The sequence below is a fragment of the Aedes aegypti genome, chromosome 1, assembly GCF_002204515.2.
Source record: "Aedes aegypti strain LVP_AGWG chromosome 1, AaegL5.0 Primary Assembly, whole genome shotgun sequence".
Taxonomy (NCBI): domain Eukaryota; kingdom Metazoa; phylum Arthropoda; class Insecta; order Diptera; family Culicidae; genus Aedes; species Aedes aegypti.
In genome coordinates this window covers 18,368,572-18,380,877 of record NC_035107.1, presented here as the reverse complement: position 1 = coordinate 18,380,877, position 12,306 = coordinate 18,368,572, and the positions used below count along the sequence as shown (strand labels likewise).

Genomic DNA, 12,306 nt, shown 5'->3' with positions numbered 1-12,306 from the left:
ATTTAAGAAGGATGGTTGTGACATTTGCGATACATCCGGTAAGAAAGTTGTGATTGGCGAAAAGTCGGGGCCATTGTATCGGCTGAAGCTAGCGAAGATTATGAAGAAAGTAGAGGGCCAGCAGCCGATAATTGGCGAGAAGAAGACGACGAAGCTAAGAAGTTCACCAGTCAGTGTGGTGAGCTGGTATTCGGAGAAGAAGCCGAATATAGTCGATGAACGTGAAGAAGAAGAATACTTCGATGCGGACACTTCAAACGAGGAAGTGGAGCCGTTGCAAGTTGCGGAGCCCCAAGGTGGAGGATCAGATTCGGATGCTGATAACTGGAGAGAAGTTCGGCGATCCAGGAGGAGTAATCGTGGAGTCCGACCTGGCCAGTTGGTTGATTACGTTGTCGATGCTTGAAGCAGGAGGAGATCAACCCGGCATGGAAGGCAAAGAGGATGTGGACGAGTACGAGGACAACATTGAGGAGGAGTGTTGGAGTATGCAATGGTTGTGCCTCGTATGCAAAGCGGCAACACTGAATTTGTAGAATGTGGAGAATGAGGCTGCGACGCATGCGCCGGTAGGGCAGGCGGCGAGCGCGCCGAATGTGAGCGAAGAAAGGGAGAATGAAAGAATTGCATTCATCCGTAATGTGATGTTCGATCCGTTCAGACGTGTTTATTAAAGCTTTCTCGTTGCGTACAGTAGTCAAGTTGTAGTTGTTTCTTTCCTACCGAAATCCTGGTTCCGCGTTCCGCTTCGGTGACCCTGTTCTGCGTTGTGGTGTGTCCACCTCTGCCCAACATTTTTAAGGATATTCCGAATTATTCACCGGAGAACCATGTTGTTTACCATCGAAGCCAAGTTTTCCACAACATGTAAGAGACTATTCCTGCACTAAACGGCACCTTTCTGATAAGATTTGGGTCACTAGCCAACGAGTTCATTCAAAAACCAGAGCTACCTGATCAGATTTGAGTCAAAAACAATATAAAACAGACATACTTACATCTCACAAAAATGGGGAGGGGTCTAGCGGGATGGCACCAAAACGAAAATCTCGAAAATCGGTTGTAGCATTGCTGAGAACGAGCATTTTGAAATTTGTAGTTTTATCCTGAAAATTTACAGTTAAAATTAACGTAACGCGACACCATAATTTTGCACCTACTGTAACTTTTCGAAGAATGGTCCGATGTTAAATCTTTTTTATGGAAATATGTATCTTGACGAGTAGGAAGAGTATCTGAAATATAAGAGTTCTATAAGAAGCGTTTATTTTACAATGTCAAAAATTAGGCAATTTTCGTAACGCGACACCATAATAATATGACTTTTCGAAAAAGTACGTTTTCAAAGAACCAATAATAAAAAAAATAAACCCGCACATAACAATGTCATCTAATACACTTCTAGCTAACAGATAAGATAGTCATATTACACTCGATAAACTATGATACAGGGCTTCTATAAAAATGTTGTTAAATGTCTCAATTTCTCACCAATAAATTATACAAACTTTATATAACATTTTCGGTCTGATTTTTACTGTGCTTTTAATCAAACTTTTGTTTTTTATACAATTTAACATATTATTTTTCATGTTCTGCATAGCTTTGGAAATATTTCGCTTGAATTTTTGATATCTTGGCGTAGATATGCGTGGAATGTGTCATTACACTATTAATTAATATGATGACGCTCCGAGTGACAAGGCGCTCTGCCTTAAGGGGTAGTTCACTTATTACGAAGGACAATTTTTGGGATTTTTCAAAAGCCCCCCCCCCCCCCTATGCTAAGACTTTTTGTATGAAAAAAATAGTGTGGCGCGTCAGAAATTTCAACCTCCTCCCCCCATAAACCATTATGAAGAATCACAACCTGTCTTCTAAAACTGTTTTGAAAGCAATTACCTCTTTAACATTTTTTTTACCGCGTACATCGCTCAAGTTTTGCATGCAATTAGCTCACGTTAAAATACTAGGTAGTTTTTATCGTTTCCCACAAAAATTGTAAGACAAAATGATAAGCCGTTTCATTCAGTTACTTACGACGTTTTTGTACCAGTGTAAAATCGATTCAAGTAGTGTTTTGTTTCGATTCGTGGTTAAGTCACTTTGTCTCCCCATATAACGGAGCGGTGAAAGGTAGTGGTTAGGTTGCGTAAGTTGAAAATCTTACTTACGCCGTTTTGTATATCCAGGAGTCAAACGTTATAAGAGTGAAAATTGTAGTTGCTTTTAGGCGCAACGTATAGAATTCCGTCTGCTAAACACGCTGGATCGATAAAATAAGTTTGTTTACTTTTCTGGCTTGAGACTGTTCGAATAAGTTTTTGGGAAATGTTGAATTAAATCACAACTTTGTTAGATTGACAAATAATGATTGTCGGATCGATGAAATAAAATAGTTTTGACAAGCTAGTGGAGTTGAACTCCAGAATCAGTTTTGTTGATTCCAATTTTCAAAATTTCTGTGCGTGTAGCTCCAAAAGATATAATTGGCTTTCACGTTATTTTTTCTAATATATAAGTATTCTTGGATAGTTTTTGAAGTAAACTGACAAACTTTCAGAGCTCGTGACATGCAAAAAACTGATAACACCAAAAAGCCGTGGTGAAGCAATTTTGCTTTCATTTTCCTTTTGTTTTTCGCGTTCGAAGTTGAGCTTGAACTTGATTCCGTGTCCATACGGGGTTTGCTTGCTCACGTGTAGCGCAGGGCGGTTTTTTTTCGGCCACCTAAAAACACTGCCTCCACTGTTGGAGGTACCTCCACTAAGGGGGCGTTCACCCTACCAGATCAGAGCACAGAGCCTCACGGAAATTGAAGTCAAATTGAAACGACACCCTCGCTCGTTCGATTATTACCGTGTAACATGTGACGGACGATATGGTGGGGTGTTTATTATTCACACCAGAAAAAAAGTTCTGTGCGGACTCATTTATGCTTGGTGAAATTGCTGTGATAAAATTGAGGAATGCAAAATCCAATTAGAAGCGACATGGCTTGGTGGAAAATATAGCTTCGGAACGGAAGATATGAAGAGAGCAGGAAATAAGGTATCACGTCCCCGTGGAGCTGAACAGTGAGCAAGCACGACATACACTGAAAATGACTAGAAGTTCATTTTGCCCCATTTCTAATTGAAATGAGCATGCAAAGTGGGAAATTTTACCAGGCAAATATTGAAGCATTTCGTATGAAATATTTCCCATACAAAGCAGAGTGTACGGAAATTGAAGCTGTGTGAAATTTGAATCAGAACGGTTCTAAAACACAATTCAATGATTACTATGATCGTCATCTCCATCTCAAACTCAATATTTTTATTAGTCGACGGTTCCTTCGATATCGACTCATAGAAGTTTTACTGTAAGGAAACTTAATTTTAACTATCTTTTCCCATCTATGTCACAAATTTTGTATGGAAACTTCAAAAATTGTGTATGGGTCGTCACGTTTCTCTTAACTCCCGCTCCCCTAAGAGCATGACTTAATTTATGGATGTCACCGAATTAATAGTTTTCGTTTATTTCGGTCAGTCTATCAGTATGCAAATCCATGAGGTGATTAACCTCAGAATCTGGAAGAAATAGATTATTTGATCCGACAAAATCTGAGTTCATGAACTCCAGAGCAATCACCAGTAACATTTCTCTCTACTTGTTTACCCTACGATTTTAACGACAAGGCATATAGCTAGCGAACCATGCGTTTCCTTCGTAAAAACCACCCCAAGTTCAACCAGTTTTTCCATGTTTTCACTGGCTCGCGCTAATCCGTTTAAAAATCAACAAACAAAATCGATTAATTTGCCACCTCTCGGAACACTTTCGCTTCGTCCGCACGTTTCGACTCTCCTTTGGTCCAAGCACCCAAAGTAATTCGACTGCTACAAAACGCCGGTCAAAGGAGGGGATGGTGAGCCAAAATGCATCTTTTGAGTGTCGAAATTTCTCTTAACTTACTAATGAAACATTGCATCATGACTAACATTTGGCGAATTTCTGGAAAAAATCGTGAACGTGCCTGTGTCTTTTAAGTTAACTCGTTTGACGGTGAATAAAATTTAAAAAATCTTTAACTTCCCACACAATTCTCATTAAACCTTAGGGCATCCACGCTCATGATAAATTTGAGTGGAATGTATTAAATCCAGAAAATATTTCATCTGAAACATTTTACATATAATAATTGCGGCCAGTTTTCTGTATCATGGCCCACCCTCCTCAACAAAAAGAACGATTTCTCATGGCCTGCCTTTCACACACCTTTTCCAACATTGCCTACTTTGTCCTATCCGGCAGACGCGACGAATACGTTTGCTTTGATGGTAAACCACACGTGCTTGAGAAATCACGAAGCAGCAACGGTAAGCAAGGAAAATGGTAGGTGGTGGGTGTCTGTGGCAGACATCAGCGCTCATGGCATACCTGGACGTCAATTGGGAAATTGTTGGGGTTGCGAAAAAAAAAAAACAGTACAGATTCCTTTCAAACATGCGTACTTACCTACATCCATGGCGAAAAAAGAAAAACCGGTCAAGCAGGCATGCCAGTTGATTGATATTTACGTAAAACTTTCGGGGCGTGCGTATGTTTGTTTGTTTGTTTAAGGTTCGTTCTTTTCTTCGTTATTACTCATTCGAGACTGGCTCGTTGGAACCACCGACCGACTGTTGGTATTTGCTTTTCCTTCCTTACGTATACAACGTGCATTCGAAGAAAAGAAAAAGTATACCACATTATTCCGAATGAAACCCGATCAGAAAGGCATAACAGAAAACTAGCTCAAATACAACAACTTTATATTTAGATTTTTTTTTCAGAGTACTGACCTGACACTTTACCACGCTGTAACTTCACATTAAAATTTAATATTAAACTTATAACGAACTTTGCTATTTTTTCATCTAGAGCTGTTTGTTATTAATTTCATACTCCTTTCTGTTCGGGAAGAGGTGGCCGTTTGGGTGTCATCTGTTTTGGAAGACCTCCAAGTGAGAGAAACATGGCGCAGATGGTGAGATAATTCCCGTGCTCTTCAATTGAAGCGGGTGTGAAAATGTGCAGTTTACTCGCGGAAAAAAATATTGCTATCTGCGAGGTACAGTCAAACTTCTATAAGTCGATATCGATTAGAGGAAAATTCCAGTTATGAAACAGACAAAGCTTTTGGGAATCTCTTAACAATCAAAGTAAGCCAGAAATTTCAACTTCAGTGATCAATGAGTCGGTATGGAATTTGAATTGAGAGCGGTTCTACTGTATTCTCTTTGCTTACAATTTGTGTGTTTGCAGGGTAGCCCGGTGTGATATTGAGATGTTACGCCAGATAGAAACAGCAATGATGATTTGTGTGAGAAAAACTGGCTCCTGAAAGCTGAATAATCATGGTCGGAGAATTGAAATTGAATTCTATCAGTAATGGAAATTTTTTGATTAGAAACGGTCTAGTCAACTCTTCTCAACTCGATATTTTAGTGACCATCAAGTTAGGAAGATATCGAGTTATAGAACACAAAATGCGATCCAAGGGACCATCGAGTTAGCTATAAAAACCAACTTCTACTATGGTTCTCTAACTCGATATCGAGGTACGGAATATTGCGTAAGGGAGAGTTGATTGTAATACCATCTCCCAGAAGCTGGAAAAGCTTTTCCTTGAAGCTGGAAAAAGCTTCTTTCAGAAGCTGAAAAAGCTTCTTTCAGAAGCTGAAAAAGCTTCTCCCAGAACCTGAAAAAGCTTCTCTCAGAAGCTGAAAAAGCTTCTCTCAGAAGCTGAAAAAGCTTCTCTCAGAAGCTGAAAAAGCTTCTCTCAGAAGCTGAAAAAGCTTCTCTCAGAAGCTGAAAAAGCTTCTCTCAGAAGCTGAAAAAGCTTCTCTCAGAAGCTGAAAAAGCTTCTCTCAGAAGCTGGAAAGCTTCTCTCAGAAGCTGGAAAGCTTCTCTCAGAAGCTGGAAAGCTTCTCTCAGAAGCTGGAAAGCTTCTCTCAGAAGCTGGAAAGCTTCTCTCAGAAGCTGGAAAGCTTCTCTCAGAAGCTGGAAAGCTTCTCTCAGAAGCTGGAAAGCTTCTCTCAGAAGCTGGAAAGCTTCTCTCAGAAGCTGGAAAGCTTCTCTCAGAAGCTGGAAAGCTTCTCTCAGAAGCTGGAAAGCTTCTCTCAGAAGCTGGAAAGCTTCTCTCAGAAGCTGGAAAGCTTCTCTCAGAAGCTGGAAAGCTTCTCTCAGAAGCTGGAAAGCTTCTCTCAGAAGCTGGAAAGCTTCTCTCAGAAGCTGGAAAGCTTCTCTCAGAAGCTGGAAAGCTTTCTCTCAGAAGCTGGAAAGCTTCTCTCAGAAGCTGGAAAGCTTCTCTCAGAAGCTGGAAAGCTTCTCTCAGAAGCTGGAAAGCTTCTCTCAGAAGCTGGAAAGCTTCTCTCAGAAGCTGGAAAGCTTCTCTCAGAAGCTGGAAAGCTTCTCTCAGAAGCTGGAAAGCTTCTCTCAGAAGCTGGAAAGCTTCTCTCAGAAGCTGGAAAGCTTCTCTCAGAAGCTGGAAAGCTTCTCTCAGAAGCTGGAAAGCTTCTCTCAGAAGCTGGAAAGCTTCTCTCAGAAGCTGGAAAGCTTCTCTCAGAAGCTGGAAAGCTTCTCTCAGAAGCTGGAAAGCTTCTCTCAGAAGCTGGAAAGCTTCTCTCAGAAGCTGGAAAGCTTCTCTCAGAAGCTGGAAAGCTTCTCTCAGAAGCTGGAAAGCTTCTCTCAGAAGGGAAGCTTCCGAGGAAAGCTTCTCTCAGAAGCTGGAAAGCTTCTCTCAGAAGCTGGAAAGCTTCTCTCAGAAGCTGGAAAGCTTCTCTCAGAAGCTGGAAAGCTTCTCTCAGAAGCTGGAAAGCTTCTCTCAGAAGCTGGAAAGCTTCTCTCAGAAGCTGGAAAGCTTCTCTCAGAAGCTGGAAAGCTTCTCTCAGAAGCTGGAAAGCTTCTCTCAGAAGCTGGAAAGCTTCTCTCAGAAGCTGGAAAGCTTCTCTCAGAAGCTGGAAAGCTTCTCTCAGAAGCTGGAAAGCTTCTCTCAGAAGCTGGAAAGCTTCTCTCAGAAGCTGGAAAAAGCTTCTCTCAGAAGCTGAAAAAGCTTCTCTCAGAAGCTGAAAAAGCTTCTCTCAGAAGCTGAAAAAGCTTCTCTCAGAAGCTGAAAAAGCTTCTCTCAGAAGCTGAAAAAGCTTCTCTCAGAAGCTGAAAAAGCTTCTCTCAGAAGCTGAAAAAGCTTCTCTCAGAAGCTGAAAAAGCTTCTCTCAGAAGCTGAAAAAGCTTCTCTCAGAAGCTGAAAAGCTTCTCCAGAAGCTGAAAAAGCTTCTCTCAGAAGCTGAAAAAGCTTCTCTCAAGAAGCTGAAAAAGCTTCTCTCAGAAGCTGAAAAAGCTTCTCTCAGAAGCTGAAAAAGCTTCTTCTCAGAAGCTGGAAAGCTTCTCTCAGAAGCTGGAAAGCTTCTCTCAGAAGCTGGAAAGCTTCTCTCAGAAGCTGGAAAGCTTCTCTCAGAAGCTGGAAAGCTTCTCTCAGAAGCTGGAAAGCTTCTCTCAGAAGCTGGAAAGCTTCTCTCAGAAGCTGGAAAGCTTCTCTCAGAAGCTGGAAAGCTTCTCTCAGAAGCTGGAAAGCTTCTCTCAGAAGCTGAAAGCTTCTCTCAGAAGCTGGAAAGCTTCTCTCAGAAGCTGGAAAGCTTCTCTCAGAAGCTGGAAAGCTTCTCTCAGAAGCTGGAAAGCTTCTCTCAGAAGCTGGAAAGCTTCTCTCAGAAGCTGGAAAGCTTCTCTCAGAAGCTGGAAAGCTTCTCTCAGAAGCTGGAAAGCTTCTCTCAGAAGCTGGAAAGCTCTCTCAGAAGCTGGAAGCTTCTCTCAGAAAGCTGGAAAGCTTCTCTCAGAAGCTGGAAAGCTTCTCTCAGAAGCTGGAAAGCTTCTCTCAGAAGCTGGAAAGCTTCTCTCAGAAGCTGGAAAGCTTCTCTCAGAAGCTGGAAAGCTTCTCTCAGAAGCTGGAAAGCTTCTCTCAGAAGCTGGAAGCTTCTCTCAGAAGCTGGAAAGCTTCTCTCAGAAGCTGGAAAGCTTCTCTCAGAAGCTGGAAAGCTTCTCTCAGAAGCTGGAAAGCTTCTCTCAGAAGCTGGAAAGCTTCTCTCAGAAGCTGGAAAGCTTCTCTCAGAAGCTGGAAAGCTTCTCTCAGAAGCTGGAAAGCTTCTCTCAGAAGCTGGAAAGCTTCTCTTCAGAAGCTGGAAAGCTTCTCTCAGAAGCTGGAAAGCTTCTCTCAGAAGCTGGAAAGCTTCTCTCAGAAGCTGGAAAGCTTCTCTCAGAGCTGGAAAGCTTCTCTCAGAAGCTGGAAAGCTTCTCTCAGAAGCTGGAAAAGCTTCTCTCAGAAGCTGGAAGCTTCTCTCAGAAGCTGGAAAGCTTCTCTCAGAAGCTGGAAAGCTTCTCTCAGAAGCTGGAAAGCTTCTCTCAGAAGCTGGAAAGCTTCTCTCAGAAGCTGGAAAGCTTCTCTCAGAAGCTGGAAAGCTTCTCTCAGAAGCTGGAAAGCTTCTCTCAGAAGCTGGAAAGCTTCTCTCAGAAGCTGGAAAGCTTCTCTCAGAAGCTGGAAAGCTTCTCTCAGAAGCTGGAAAGCTTCTCTCAGAAGCTGGAAAGCTTCTCTCAGAAGCTGGAAAGCTTCTCTCAGAAGCTGGAAAGCTTCTCTCAGAAGCTGGAAAGCTTCTCTCAGAAGCTGGAAAGCTTCTCTCAGAAGCTGGAAAGCTTCTCTCAGAAGCTGGAAAGCTCCTCAGAAGCTGGAAAGCTTCTCTCAGAAGCTGGAAAGCTTCTCTCAGAAGCTGGAAAGCTTCTCTCAGAAGCTGGAAAGCTTCTTCTCAGAAGCTGGAAAGCTTCTCTCAGAAGCTGGAAAGCTTCTCTCAGAAGCTGGAGCTCTCAAAAGCTGGAGCTCTCAAAAGCTGGAAAGCTTCTCTCAGAAGCTGGAAGCTCTCTCAGAAGCTGGAAGAGCTTCTCTCAGAAGCTGGAAGAGCTTCTCTCAGAAGCTGGAAGAGCTTCTCTCAGAAGCTGGAAGAGCTTCTCTCAGAAGCTGGAAGAGCTTCTCTCAGAAGCTGGAAGAGCTTCTCTCAGAAGCTGGAAGAGCTTCTCTCAGAAGCTGGAAGAGCTTCTCTCAGAAGCTGGAAAGCTTCTCTCAGAAGCTGGAAGAGCTTCTCTCAGAAGCTGGAAGAGCTTCTCTCAGAAGCTGGAAGAGCTTCTCTCAGAAGCTGGAAGAGCTTCTCTCAGAAGCTGAAAAAGCTTCTCTCAGAAGCTGAAAAAGCTTCTCTCAGAAGCTGAAAAAGCTTCTCTCAGAAGCTGGAAAGCTTCTCTCAGAAGCTGGAAAGCTTCTCTCAGAAGCTGGAAAGCTTCTCTCAGAAGCTGGAAAGCTTCTCTCAGAAGCTGGAAAGCTTCTCTCAGAAGCTGGAAAGCTTCTCTCAGAAGCTGGAAAGCTTCTCTCAGAAGCTGGAAAGCTTCTCTCAGAAGCTGGAAGCTTCTCTCAGAAGCTGGAAAGCTTCTCTCAGAAGCTGGAAAGCTTCTCTCAGAAGCTGGAAAGCTTCTCTCAGAAGCTGGAAAGCTTCTCTCAGAAGCTGGAAAGCTTCTCTCAGAAGCTGGAAAGCTTCTCTCAGAAGCTGGAAAGCTTCTCTCAGAAGCTGGAAAGCTTCTCTCAGAAGCTGGAAAGCTTCTCTCAGAAGCTGGAAAGCTTCTCTCAGAAGCTGGAAAGCTTCTCTCAGAAGCTGGAAAGCTTCTCTCAGAAGCTGGAAAGCTTCTCTCAGAAGCTGGAAAGCTTCTCTCAGAAGCTGGAAAGCTTCTCTCAGAAGCTGGAAAGCTTCTCTCAGAAGCTGGAAAGCTTCTCTCAGAAGCTGGAAAGCTTCTCTCAGAAGCTGGAAAGCTTCTCTCAGAAGCTGGAAAGCTTCTCTCAGAAGCTGGAAAGCTTCTCTCAGAAGCTGGAAAGCTTCTCTCAGAAGCTGGAAAGCTTCTCTCAGAAGCTGGAAAGCTTCTCTCAGAAGCTGGAAAGCTTCTCTCAGAAGCTGGAAAGCTTCTCTCAGAAGCTGGAAAGCTTCTCCCTCAGAAGCTGGAAAGCTTCTCTCAGAAGCTGGAAAGCTTCTCTCAGAAGCTGGAAAGCTTCTCTCAGAAGCTGGAAAGCTTCTCTCAGAAGCTGGAAAGCTTCTCTCAGAAGCTGGAAAGCTCTCTCAGAAGCTGGAAAGCTTCTCTCAGAAGCTGGAAAGCTTCTCTCAGAAGCTGGAAAGCTTCTCTCAGAAGCTGGAAAGCTTCTCTCAGAAGCTGGAAAGCTTCTCTCAGAAGCTGGAAAGCTTCTCTCAGAAGCTGGAAAGCTTCTCTCAGAAGCTGGAAAGCTTCTCTCAGAAGCTGGAAAGCTTCTCTCAGAAGCTGGAAAGCTTCTCTCAGAAGCTGGAAAGCTTCTCTCAGAAGCTGGAAAGCTTCTCTCAGAAGCTGGAAAGCTTCTCTCAGAAGCTGGAAAGCTTCTCTCAGAAGCTGGAAAGCTTCTCTCAGAAGCTGGAAAGCTTCTCTCAGAAGCTGGAAAGCTTCTCTCAGAAGCTGGAAAGCTTCTCTCAGAAGCTGGAAAGCTCTCTCAGAAGCTGGAAAGCTTCTCTCAGAAGCTGGAAAGCTTCTCTCAGAAGCTGGAAAGCTTCTCTCAGAAGCTGGAAAGCTTCTCTCAGAAGCTGGAGCTCTCAAAAAGCTGGAGCTCTCAAAAGCTGGAAAGCTTCTCTCAGAAGCTGGAAGAGCTTCTCTCAGAAGCTGGAAGAGCTTCTCTCGAACGGAAGACTTCTCTCAGAAGCTGGAAGAGCTTCTCTCAGAAGCTGGAAAGCTTCTCTCAGAAGCTGGAAAGCTTCTCTCAGAAGCTGGAAAGCTTCTCTCAGAAGCTGGAAAGCTTCTCTCAGAAGCCTGGAAAGCTTCTCTCAGAAGCTGGAAAGCTTCTCTCAGAAGCTGGAAAGCTTCTCTCAGAAGCTGGAAAGCTTCTCTCAGAAGCTGGAAAGCTTCTCTCAGAAGTGGAAAGCTTCTCTCAGAAGCTGGAAAGCTTCTCTCAGAAGCTGGAAAGCTTCTCTCAGAAGCTGGAAAGCTTCCTCTCAGAAGCTGGAAAGCTTCTCTCAGAAGCTGGAAAGCTTCTCTCAGAAGCTGGAAAGCTTCTCTCAGAAGCTGGAAAGCTTCTCTCAGAAGCTGGAAAGCTTCTCTCAGAAGCTGGAAAGCTTCTCTCAGAAGCTGGAAAGCTTCTCTCAGAAGCTGGAAAGCTTCTCTCAGAAGCTGGAAAGCTTCTCTCAAGAACCTGAAAAAAGCTTCTCTCAGAAGCTGAAAAAGCTTCTCTCAGAAGCTGAAAAAGCTTCTCTCAGAAGCTGAAAAAGCTTCTCTCAGAAGCTGAAAAAGCTTCTCTCAGAAGCTGAAAAAGCTTCTCTCAGAAGCTGAAAAAGCTTCTCTCAGAAGCTGAAAAAGCTTCTCTCAGAAGCTGAAAAAGCTTCTCTCAGAAGCTGAAAAAGCTTCTCTCAGAAGCTGAAAAAAGCTTCTCTCAGAAAGCTGAAAAAGCTTCTCTCAGAAGCTGAAAAAGCTTCTCTCAGAAGCTGAAAAAGCTTCTCTCAGAAGCTGAAAAGCTTCTCTCAGAAGCTGGAAAGCTTCTCTCAGAAGCTGGAAAGCTTCTCTCAGAAGCTGGAAAGCTTCTCTCAGAAGCTGGAAAGCTTCTCTCAGAAGCTGGAAGCTTCTCTCTGGAAAGCTTCTCCAGAAGCTGGAAAGCTTCTCTCAGAAGCTGGAAAGCTTCTCTCAGAAGCTGGAAAGCTTCTCTCAGAAGCTGGAAAGCTTCTCTCAGAAGCTGGAAAGCTTCTCTCAGAAGCTGGAAAGCTTCTCTCAGAAGCTGGAAAGCTTCTCTCAGAAGCTGGAAAGCTTCTCTCAGAAGCTGGAAAGCTTCTCTCAGAAGCTGGAAAGCTTCTCTCAGAAGCTGGAAAGCTTCTCTCAGAAGCTGGAAAGCTTCTCTCAGAAGCTGGAAAGCTTCTCTCAGAAGCTGGAAAGCTTCTCTCAGAAGCTGGAAAGCTTCTCTCAGAAGCTGGAAAGCTTCTCTCAGAAGCTGGAAAGCTTCTCTCAGAAGCTGGAAAGCTTCTCTCAGAAGCTGGAAAGCTTCTCTCAGAAGCTGGAAAGCTTCTCTCAGAAGCTGGAAAGCTCTCTCAGAAGCTGGAAAGCTTCTCTCAGAAGCTGGAAAGCTTCTCTCAGAAGCTGGAAAGCTTCTCTCAGAAGCTGGAAAGCTTCTCTCAGAAGCTGGAAAGCTTCTCTCAGAAGCTGGAAAGCTTCTCTCAGAAGCTGGAAAGCTTCTCTCAGAAGCTGGAAAGCTTC

General features: G+C 43.5%; 1 protein-coding gene and 1 long non-coding RNA gene across 3 annotated transcripts in view; one reads left to right on the top strand and one right to left on the bottom strand.

The window, feature by feature from the left end:
• LOC5576693 (progestin and adipoQ receptor family member 4) overlaps positions 1-12,306 on the top strand; it is a 213,043-nt gene that overhangs the window by 35,437 nt on the left and 165,300 nt on the right. The gene's annotated exons all lie outside the window — the stretch shown is intronic.
• LOC110674768 lies at positions 721-4,678 on the bottom strand. Its single transcript, XR_002499176.1, has 4 exons — positions 4,504-4,678; positions 1,161-1,235; positions 999-1,106; positions 721-919 (listed from the first exon to the last, which is right to left on the bottom strand). It is a non-coding gene; the product is annotated as an uncharacterized LOC110674768 (long non-coding RNA).